General features: G+C 38.8%; 1 long non-coding RNA gene across 1 annotated transcript; it reads left to right on the top strand.

Annotated features, from left to right (window-relative positions):
• Nucleotides 1–3893: 3893 nt before the first annotated feature.
• Nucleotides 3894–11775, top strand: LOC308061747. The gene is made up of 2 exons (XR_013927344.1): nucleotides 3894–9586; nucleotides 9682–11775. It is a non-coding gene; the product is annotated as an uncharacterized lncRNA (long non-coding RNA).
• The last annotated feature ends 226 nt before the right edge of the window (nucleotides 11776–12001 follow it).

Raw genomic sequence — 12001 nt, 5'->3', positions numbered from 1 at the left:
TAGAAATCTGTGAAGAGAACATTTTATAGTTCACTGGTAATCATAATAGCATAGCTCTTGTTCCAAGAATGGGGGCCTAATTGCTTTCTGACATTCCAAAAAATCTGACTGACTATAGTATATTTTACATCATGAGCTAGTTATTTTAAGATACGAGTAATTTCAATCTTTTTTTAATAAAAACTTTTTGCATGACACTTTAGGAAATCTGTATATAACTGGGTTTACAGCATCACTTTCTTGGCATTTATTCAGGGGGATGCAAATCCTGTTAACTGGCAGTTATATATAGATGTCATAAATGCACAGACATAATTTAATTAACTGGGCTTCTTTTTTCTTTTTAGAAGCATCTTTAAAATAAAATAAAATTCTGTGCATCTCCTTTGTGGTAATTTTAAATAAGGCTAACTTAGAATCCCTTGGTGAAAGTCTGTTTATATCGGTCTTCAAAAGTTTGATCCATTTGAATTATTGTTCTCCATTAAACAACAAAAATCAATTTAAAAAAAATACATCCTTAATTTTTGTTGTTTTCACTCATGAAAGGATTGAGAAATGATTAACACAGTCCGATGGTAGTGGTGGAGACAATAACAAAAAGAAGTCATAATAAATTATTGAATATTGTGACAAGTCTCATTTCTTGCAGTGCTTCAAAAATGATTACTCTCTCAAGGGTCTGATCCTGGTCCCATTCATGCTGATGAAAGTTCTTCAATTAATGAAATGAAAAACCGCACAGACTCAAGTTAAAATGAACTTGGTAGCTGAGTGCCACTTTATATTCTGCCTCAACAGAGATTAAACCTGTTGCCTACCAAAGGAAATTATCTTCATTTACTTACTGAATTTTAATTGCAAAGTACATGAAAGGTAATATTATAAGTTCTAGTGAGAAGCATCCTTGTATTGTGTTTACTTATGTTTAATCTTCATATACCTCGGCCACTGTGGGAGATATACTCACAGGTTTCCCATATGGAAGTTAATCTCTTATCTGTTTATCTGTGAGTTGGTGGTGACTATTAAGCCTTGGATGACCAGAATGTACTGGCTTGTCTAAATTCACTATTTCAATCATCCTACATACGCTGCATGTTGTTTGAATACTGTTGCTTTATTCTCTATTATTCAGTCCACCTGATTTTCACCAAGTGTAGAAATCGTTTTAAGATCATATTAGGCAATGCAAGTACACGGGACTTTATCATTGTAGTGGGTTGAACAGGCTGTCACCCGCCCAGCTGTGCTCCCAGTCCTCCTCCACAGGATGGGAGGGAAAGTAAAATGGAAAAATAAAAAAGCTCAAGGGTCAAGATAAAGACAGGGAAATCACTTATTGAGGGGTGCAGGGGGATGGGGAATGGGGGACTGAGGTCAGTCCATGCCAGTTCCTCTCTGCTTCTCCCACCCTCTCATGCCATTCCCCTGCCCCACCGGGGGCTCCCCACAGCCCGCAGCCTCCCAGGAGATATCCCCTGCCCCACCAGGGGCTCCCCACAGCCCACAGCTCCCCAGGAGATATCCCACTGCCCCGCCAAGGGCTCTCCACAGCCCACAGACCCCCAGTAGATATCCCCCTGCCCCACTGGGGGCTCTCCAGGGGAATTCCTGCAGCAGGGGGAAGCTGGACCACTTGTCTGCTTCCTCCCACTTCCCCCCTTGAGGGTCGCAGGGCTGTTCCTCACACTTTTTACCTCAGTGCCAGCAGCATTCTGCCCTTTCTTAGCTGCACTGTCCCTGAGGTGCCCACTGTGTGCTGCAGAGGGGCTGCTGGAACCGGCTGGAACCAGCTGTGTCCAGCGTGGGGCAGCCCCAGCCTCTCCTGACAGAGACCCCTGAAGCCCCCACCAGCAGCTGGCACCTGCATCTCACACACTTGACAAGAAATGCACAAGCGACATCCTGCAGACACATAGCAGAAAGTCACGTTGTTCCCTCAGGTAATTTTGTACTCCTGTTTCTCTCTTTCAGCCCCCTTTCCCTTCCTTTATATTCACTGATCAGACATTAGTAGCATTAGGCTAATAACATTGCCTTTCCATGCGCTGCTTGAAAATGTTTGGTTAATTTCTAGCTCACAAGCTCTTGCCTTCCCTTTGGTAGGTTTTAATATGGCTTCCAAAGAGCATTTTCTGGTACACATGGTTTTCCCTGAAATGTCTAAACTAGCAGCAGGTTTTCCAATCTCTATCATTTTTGTAGTATTTTATTTTTAGTGAGTTTTTTTTACTGCAGGCTTACAGAAAAATTCTCTTATTGGCTTCTGAGAGTACTGAGGGAAATGTTCCTGACTACTGGGCAGAAGCACTGCTGTTTCTGTCGTAGGCCCACCATGGTCTGGCAGTCTCTCTCATGTTGCTTCACTTGTGTCAGGGAGGCTTTCTAAATCAACAGACGCTGAACTGCTGTGCACACTACAGCAAGATGGAGGGGCACAGTTGCCTTAGTAGTTCCTTAGCCTGCTTGCATGAAACACCAAGAGTTATAATTGATTTGTGTCAAAACCAACACGGTGAAACATCCATTTTTATAGGTATTTGCATGCTGTAAAGAGTCCAGAGGTTTTTAATAATTGTGACTATTAACATGAGTGACAGCTAAACAAATGTTATCAGTTGGAAAAATAAACCTGTGGGTGTAGTTTGGTTTTAAAGAGGCCTTCGGGAAGGTGGTTCACCTGTTCCTAATGGCAGCATAACCCTGCTGCCAGCACCTTGGCCTAGGGTTTTTGATGTTTGTTAGTGGAAATCTGTTGCTGCTTCCTGAATTGCCGCATGGGAGTAATATTTTGTGTGGGTGGTTGCATGGAGTGCTAAGTAGCCGTAGAAATATTAAGCATTAAAACACCCCCTTAGTGTAGAGGCAGGCTAGCAGTGCTAAGTATATGGATTTACAGTTAGGTGGTGCTTATTATGGTGAAGGAAATCTTATATATTTCAGTATTATTATTAAATTTACCAAAGGTTTCTGACTTTAAGACAATGATGGCAGATCTGTGCACATGGTTGTGTATAAAGCTGACTTCTACACTGTGAGGTTTTGGGGCACAAAAAGTCTTTGTTAATGATCTTATTTAAGCTATGGGAAGCATATGCTTTGATTTTAATGAGATTAATCCAAGAGATTAGCAGAATGAGGTTCTGAAGTATTTTCCTCCTTAGGATACCTACTGTGCTACATATTGAAGAGCAGGAGATAAATAAGTGGGTAACAAAATCTTGTTAACAAACTCCATTAAGACTTTCAAAAGGCCTTGGAGTACATGCTTCCTCCTCTCAGTAACAAAGAAGAAACCAAGTAAGTAGTCATGATATGGATAACAAAACGTTATTCCTGAATCTGCAAATGATTAAGTTACATAACAAATTAAAAGAAGTGGTAAAATGATCCATCTTCATGCCACTAAAAATCAGAAGAATCCATGCTGCCCTAGAAAGATTATACTTCTTTTCTAGCTTTTATTTATGTGCAGTAACAAAGGGGTTAAACAATGGTACGTATGACAAAATTTCCAGATGTTATGAGAGGTCTGTATATGCTGCAATGCAAATGTTGGAGTACCTGTGTTAGCTTAAAGGAAGCACTAGAACACTTTACCCATGATAAACTGGCAATTTTTCAACTCCAGTGATTGTCTTTCCTGTGTTCCTCAGTCAGAAACCAGAAAAGACAGCTGAGTATGGGCTTCTCACAGACTAGGACAGCTCATGCCGAGCCTTTTGTTGAACTAGGTGAACTGCTCCTGGTATGCCAGCTTAGTCCTTTGAATGTAGCTGGGATGACTCCCTTTTGCAGTGAAAATTGCATACAAAATGATTTAGGGTGATTTCCAGGCACTGTGACTTGCAAACCAAAAAGCCAGATGGGGGTGGGGGTGGGTGGGGTGGGGGTGGGACACATGTTGGACAACCCCAAACCACAACAAACCAACAAAATCCACTCTTTTCAAGTTTTGTACATTAAAAAGATGAGGATACAAAACCCATCAGGTATTTATATGCCCTACAAAAGTATACAAAGTTTCAATAAAAAGCTTTGAAAGTGATCACTATCACTGTATCACTTCTTATGTTTAGAGGATAAACTAGCATTTACTTCCTGAGGTCAGGAGGAATCTTTCCCCAGGTTGAGGCAGCTCATTGTATAGCTGCCTACTGAGTAGATTTTGCTGCACCTCTTAATGAATGAGCCTTTGACTGCCCACTGTTGGAAAGTGTATCAGGGTATATTAACCACTGGTCACTTCTAGCGTGGAAGCTCTTTTTTTTCCATAAAGCACAAAGCAGGGCAAATAGAAAGTGTGTTTGGGGAGCTCAGGCTGAGGTAGGGACAAGGACTGGTACTGCAGAGGGATTCTTCCATAGTGTACAATTAGCTTCTGGGATGAAAACATATGCTAAGATGTTTGAGCTTGTGTTTTGTTTGGGATTTGAGGCTTTTGGTTTGTTTGGTTTGGGTTTTTTAAATGTTTTCCTGTATGTTACTGTCTCACTTTTATTTCTTTTTATTATTATTTTAATAAAGAAACTTTTGATTAGTAATTTGTTATGCCAACTGTAGGACTTTAATATGCATTCAAGATAAGACTGTGACAAGGTCCCATGTAAATCAGATACAGCTGTTTCCTAAATCCAGTCATTCTTGCCTTCTTATTTTCTAGTCATTACCTCATCTACAAGAATTACTGTATTCCTGTATTGTGCCCCTGAGTATACTAAGTTAGCTTGTCTGCTGCTAAGACCTCAGATTATTTTGTTCATTTGCTTGTTTTTTAAAATATATTTCTTTCATCTAACTAAATAATATGGGGGCTGCACTTACTTTACTGCACATCATCAGTATTTGCACTGGTTTAAGGGAGTTTTTCATGCACACGCTCCTTATGTCCCTTGAGGTTTGCCTATGCAGGCTTGAGATCAGGGATTGCTTGTGCACTCTGAAGTCTTGTCTGTCACAAGCTGAGATACCCAAAGTTGGCATTGTGGCTGATCGTGATTTTTCCACATCTTTTCCTCCCACTCCTGAGAGTTGTATATCTGTTTCTGTTATTTAACCCCTGTTTTTTTGAACCAATTAGGCAAATGTAACATCAATAAATTACCCCAGTGTCTGTCAGAGGCCTTCTTGTCTCCAGCTGCAACATAGTTCCAGAGGTTTGGGGTTTTTTTATGCCCTCCTGTCTGCAAAGGTGGGGTTTAATTTGTATATTGGTTCTGTGTCACTTAAGCCTGTTACATAATATCATTTGCAAGGTCATCTTGTCCTATTTCTGGCCCCAATACAATAAAGCACTTAAGCACGTGTTTATCTTTGGGCAACTAAGTACTCCTATTGTTTCTGACATTATTTTGTTGCCTTCCTGTGAGAAGGTATCTACTTCCTGGACAAAATCTGGTTTATGTGGCAGAAGTAGTGAAACGCTGCCGCCTTCCCCTTGAAAATACAGTCTTTGTTATGCTTTTCAGAAAGCACAAAGTTAAATCACTTTTTTATAAAAATTCATTTCCACATGGTCTGGTTTATTCTCAGAGTAGAACATGTAAGTGAGTCAAACTGTACAGAAATTGAATTGAAAGTCTGAGAGGACCATATCTCTGCTTGTAGTAATCTTTTGTCCCGTCAGCCACTTGGTTCTTTCACACTGTGCACTCCATGTACTTCCGCATGTTTGGTGTGATTTTTGCCCCACCTCCCTTCTTTATTCCCTTGTAAATCTTTCATCCCAAGTGTAACATTGGCATCATATTGGAAGTGAGGTATACTGTGCAATTTCAGATGTGTGAACTTCACCTAAGTTTTCCAGGTTTTATGGCATAGCTTTCCTTTGAGTTTACTCACATGTCACCGTTAGTCCTATGAAAGAATTCTTGAAAATGGAAGAAAAGTTCCTGAATCTATTCAGCACCCTTTACAATGCCTTTTGAGGTAATGGCTGATGCTTTCCATACTGTAGGGGTGGAAAAGCAGTTCCTGTGCTCTTTCCTCTATGGATTCTTCATTGCAAAGATGACAAAAAAACCTACCCAAAAATATTGTAAGATTAGTTAGTTTAAAAAAAGTTAACAGCTCTTCATCACTTAAATACTAGTTTTTCACCATGCATGTCATAGTTTAGAGATGTTTATGCAATGTGTCTCTCTATCCTGTCTTCCTAAAATGGTAAAGCTGAAACAAACCCATTCTGAATGAAGGTGGACGCCAAAATGACATTTGCATTTATAGCATACCTATTTTTAGGATTTTCTATTAGCTTATGGACTTCAATTTACCTTTACAGGCCAGTGAAAGAAACATTACTAGCTACGTTATTTTCCAGACAAGCAAAGGCATGAGAAGCAGTATGCTAACATTTTCAAATGTAAATGTGAGATATCCTATGGATGCCTAGGTTAAGTAATCTGGTTGTCTTGTACTTCTCGGTATAAGTGTCTTTAGTTTTGCCATTCAGCTCTGGTAGTGCTGCAGGTAGCAGAAATGGCCCCAGAAGGGGAAGAAAAGAATGTGTCAGATTTTTTTCATTATATCACACTGGCTTGAATAATAGTGTTACTCTGTTGAAGTAATTTGAAAAGTTCATTACAAGAAACAAATGTTTTGATACTTTCAGCATCATATGTCCTGATGACATAATGATTACTACCAATTCCTAATAAACAGTGACTAGTTCATAACATGTATTGACCCTTCAAAATACTTTTTTAAAATGGGTAAATGGGATACCAGCTGTAATTGTGAACCTCTCAGACAAATTGCCATCAGCTGCAGTATACACAGCTCCCATCACGGCAATTGAACACCTGTCAGAGGCTCTAGTTATAGATCACTATTTTCCATATTGATTCATGCACATTTCCAGAATCCAGGACACTGCAAGAATATTGTGTCACTTGGAGTAATAAAGAATGCCAACTGTATTTATTTTCTGAGAGCCCTCTTTTCCAGGCTGTGAGTAACGTTCTGTTGTACATTCTGCATTTTGTGTTCCAAAGTCCACATTCCATGTTCATTGTTCCAAGTCATGAAATCTGGACGTGATGTGGGCATAATAAATTTTGTATACTTCTATTACCCCTTGGTGATTCTTAGCTAAAAGAACAAGTTAATTTAGATGAAACACACAACCACACCAGTACAATTGAAAAGAAAATTGTGCTTGCTTGCCTGTGTCACAATCCAGGCTTTGTTTCTGATATAGGATAAAGGTGAAACTTTAACAGCTCTGAATGAGCATTACTGCAAAGCTTAGCATAAAACCTACCCTAAGTATAACTGATAAGACACTGTCTGGGCTTCAGTAAACACACAAGTGTAAGTAGCATAAATGAGTGTTTGAAATTTCTGAAGTAATTTCCTTCATCCTCTTGTTAAATAACTTGGCTGTGGATGGTCTGTCAGTTTAAATGATAGAACAAAAGGTCCTACAGCTACAAAACAAACTATTTTGGCTTGCTTCTTGGGTGGCTGCTTATTGTTTTACAAGACAATGGGAATTGTCATAGTGTTTTGGATTATCTTCATAAATTTATTGAATATTTATTGTCAGGATTACTTCAGTTTTGTATTTGGAAGCTTGATACTACTTCCATTTTAAACAAATTCTCTGGTACTTTTCCAGTTTTCCATGACTTTTCCTAACTGCTCGCTTTCAAAATCCTTTTAATTTTTATTTGTGAACTGGGTAAACAATCTGGAAGTCATCGATAGACAATAAAAATGGCACCCCACAATGCTATTAAAAAAAAAAAGAAAAAGGAGGGGGCGACAGACACTATTATCTTGTCTATGTTTGACATACTTTCCTAAAATTTCCCACAATTACTGGCTCAGTTTCAGCTCTACTGGTGGTAGAAAATGTAGAAATGTAGACACAGGGCACTGATGTACGCTGATGTTTCAGATCATCCATTGTTATTTATTGCTATTTATTACTTCTGTGTTACAGTTTCTAGGAGCCAGAGTCATGGATCAGTATCCTATTGAGCTAGGCACCAGGCCAGCTCTAGACAGCAAGACTGTCCCTCCACACTGGGTTAAAACAAGATAGTTAAGATTCTGGTCAGCTATCAAAACAAAAAGATCTCTTTGGTTAGCAGAAATGCAGAGGTAAACCAATACAGCTCCCAGGAGATTAAAATACTGGCTTGTGCTTCTACAATAATTTCCATGGGGAAGTGTGCTTTCTTTACTACTGCAAGATCGAGTCACTTTTTGATGTTTGACTTTACTCATTACTACAACATATGTTAGAAATAAACATAAAAATTCTGGAGGGTGGGGTGGGGGTGGGTGGAGGTGGGGAGAAGGACTGGACACTCATGCAAGACCTGGTGTAGTATGCAGGTTTTGTTTCCTACTGGCAGATGTTGCAATAACTTGTCCTTCTGTATTTGCATGTAGGTTACTGGAAAGCATTAGAAAACTTGTTGCAAGTAGGTTTTATCTTCCTTGTGAAAATTTCTTTTATACAAATATATTCCTATATACACTGCCATGTTCTATAATTTGGCAGAGCAAGTTCACCTCTAAGCAGAGGTGACTAGATTCATTAGGCACATAACAGGTAAGGAACTGTGGAAATACTTTGTTGAACCATAAAAGTTATTATGTTCACAGTAGCAGAGAATCTGCTATTTCTGGAGAACTGAGTATTTTTTGACTGATCTGAGATCAAGCTGTAGCCTTAAAACCTGTTGCTTGCTCTGATTGGTTTTGACCAGAGGAAGATATTCCAGTATATTTTTTCAAATGAGCCTTTGTTTCGGAAGGTGTTTAATTACCCTTTTGTAACAGGCACTCTACAGCTTTTTCCTATGGGGAAAAGGCACTGTCTTTCCTGTGTTTTCAGGAATAGATGATGTTTCAATAACTATAAGACAACAATAATTGGTGGACATTTTGAAATACTGGTTTGTCTATAAATTTAGCTAGTTACAAACTGGAGTAGTGTGCTGAATAGAGTTAATACAAGATAAAATATTAGCCTGGAGCATCTTTACTTATGCTGAATTACGTTAGTTCTTGATAATGCTTGGATTGTTTCTTCTTCAGCACCAAATGCAGCATTGCTGGGAATTCACTATGTTGTGTAATGGGATTAGCATTTATTTATGGATTTCATTCATCAGTACTGAAGTCATTTCCTAAAGGCATTTTTTGAATGTTTTATTATTATTGTATCAACTTTCCATTGTATCATCATGATATTTTTGGTAGGGAGGTGGCAAGTATGCAGGCATTATAAAAAAAGGCATGAACTTGGAGCCCAGTTGGTAGGCTTTAGTTTGTCATTTTTGCACATTGCCAGTCTGCCTTGGATATTAATATTTCCTGGTATCAATTATAATAAATAAACTGCTCTTATTTAATTTCCAATTGTTTCATGGCAAGTTTAGACAAAAGAAGAGGAAAGGGCTCTTGCTGGATTTCTTGAGAGTAGGAAAATGATTGGGATATTCAAATTATCTCTATAAAAATGGCATTTAGAAATTCTGAACTGGTAGAGGTTACGTGGATGTAGTTGCCCTGTCTCACAGTCCTTTGGGCATCTTTCAGGTTTAGGCAAGCTCCCTGCTGTCTTTTGGTAAGAAATAGTATCCCCTTTTGTTTTCTCTGTGCTACCCAGAACTAGAATCCATGTTGCTCAATTATTTGTTTGTTTGTTTGTTTATTTTAAAGGCTCTGGAATTTTTATTCTATGAGATAATGGTTCTCTGGGACAACACCTATGGAGAGATGAAACTACTTCTTCGGCTTCTTTAGAAAGCACTTTGATTTAATATTCCCTTTGTGTAGCTTATTTAGCCTGTTTCTGGCTACAGATTTTCTTTTTTACAGCCTTTTAAACATACCATTAATAAAACCTCGCATATCATACTATAAGAGTATTGATTTCATTGTAATCTTACTGAGATTGTATCTGGTTTTACTAAAAGATCATTGAGTGAAGGCTATTGTTATAGATGCAGGTTCAAAAAGGCTGAGTGCTGGGTCCTGCACTTGGGTCACACCAACCCCACGCAGCGCTACAGGCTGGGGGAGGAGCGGCTGGAAAGCTGCCCAGTGGGAAAGGACCTAGCAGTGTGCCCAGGTGGCCAAGGAGGCCAACAGCAACCTGGCTTGTGTCAGAAACAGCATGGCCAGCAGGACTAGGGCAGTGATTGTCCCCCTGTGCTCAGCACTGGTGAGGCTGCACCTGGTATCCTGTGTTCAGTGTTGGGCCCCTCACTGCAAGGAAGCCCTGGAGGTGCTGGAGTGTGTCCAGAGACAGGCAACGGAGCTGGTGAAGGGTCTGAAGCACAAGGCTTATGAGGAGTGGCTGAGGGAACTGGCGTTGTTTAGTCTGGAGAAAAGGAGGCTCAGGGGAGACCTTATCACTCTCTAGTTACCTGAAAGGATGTTGTAGGCAGCGGGTAGGTCTTTTCTTCCAGATAACTAGCAACAGGACAGGAGGAAACAGCGTCAAAGGAAGTTGAGATTAGATATTAGGAAATATTTCTTCACTGAAAGGTTGACGAAGCATTGGAACAGGCTGCCCAGGGGGGTGGTGGGATCACCATCCCTGGAGGTGTTTAAAAGGTATGTAGATGTGGTGCTTCAAGACATGCTTTAACAGTGGACTTGGTAGTGTTAGGATAATGGTTGGACCTGATGACCTTAAAGGTAATAATGATTCTAAAATTAGAACTAAGACCACTAGGTGAAGACCTGCCTTGCTTCCTCTCAAATCCAGCTAGTTGAAAATGCACAGCTAACAAATCCTTGTGATCATTCTTTCCCCTTACAACTTTGCAATACAACAGGTTGCATGGCAGGAAAACCGTGCATGCCCCATCTCATCCACATGTTGAAGGCAAGAAGAGATGACAGAAATAAACCCTAGCTCAACCAAATAACATTACATTAGTAATTGCAAAGAAAAGACTTAAGAGTTTAATAATCCATTAATGGGGGTGGTTAACATTTCTTGGCTAGAAATTAGACTTTTTTTAGAGCTACAAGGAAGAGCATTAACTCTGCTTTAAAACGGGTATAGGAAAAAATCTTGTAGGAAAACTTTTCAAACAGATCCAGGAAGCCAGATATCATTATGCTTGCCTTTAGTGATGAAGCATTTTAGAGACAGGTCAAATTCCTTCCTAGAGTAAACTGCATTAGGAGTCACAAAACATCTGGAAAAATATGGTATGCCTAGAAACACCCTAAAATGGCCTGTTTTCAGTAAGCTTTTTTATATAGCATGGTTTGATGTGTTTGTCTGTGTGACTTTGGTTTTTTGTTGGTTGGTTGTCTTTTCCAAAGTGGAATGTGGGCTAGCAGAGGAGATATAAAAAGGTATTTGAAATTGAGTAATGTCTATTTATGCATAGTGCTGATTATCAGAAAAAAAGAATGGTTTACAATGGAGAAATGAAGTCTTATGTGATTGCAAGTATTTTATAATGGGAAAGGGTATATAGTGTCGATAGCTCAAAGAAAATGAATTCTGAAGACCTACACTGTGGTTTTTACTTTGAATGATTTACATTTTGCAGATGGACCATAACTAGATCAGTTTAGAAGTGTTTGTGTTTTTTTTAAGCTGGGAAATTGTTCACAATTCATAAATCAGTTATTTGTTTCCCTTAGGGAGAATGTGACTAAAGTCCTTTAAAATTATAATGGAATACTTGACTTAGCTTTACTATAAAGTCAGTTCAAACAAAATGCTCTTTTGGTCAGAAAGAGTGGAATATACATGTTTTATTTCATGTATATTTATATATATATATATATATAAAAGAATCATATAATTTACATTTATTTATAATACATGAATTATTGTATTATTTTTGTTATATATATATCCCATGTTTTACATTGTTTTATTATTAGAGTATTGAAGACAAAGCTCTGCACCTGAAATTACCTTATTTTTTTGTAGTGAAAATCACTTCATGATGTTAATTTTTCATAACTAAAGTTGTCTATCAGAAATACACACATGAGCAATGCTTAC

The sequence above is a fragment of the Falco punctatus genome (assembly GCF_963210335.1).
Source record: "Falco punctatus genome assembly, chromosome: 4".
In the NCBI taxonomy this organism is placed as follows: Eukaryota; Metazoa; Chordata; class Aves; order Falconiformes; family Falconidae; genus Falco; species Falco punctatus.
Note: the sequence above shows the minus strand (reverse complement) of the source record. Positions and strands in the feature narration are given on the sequence as shown.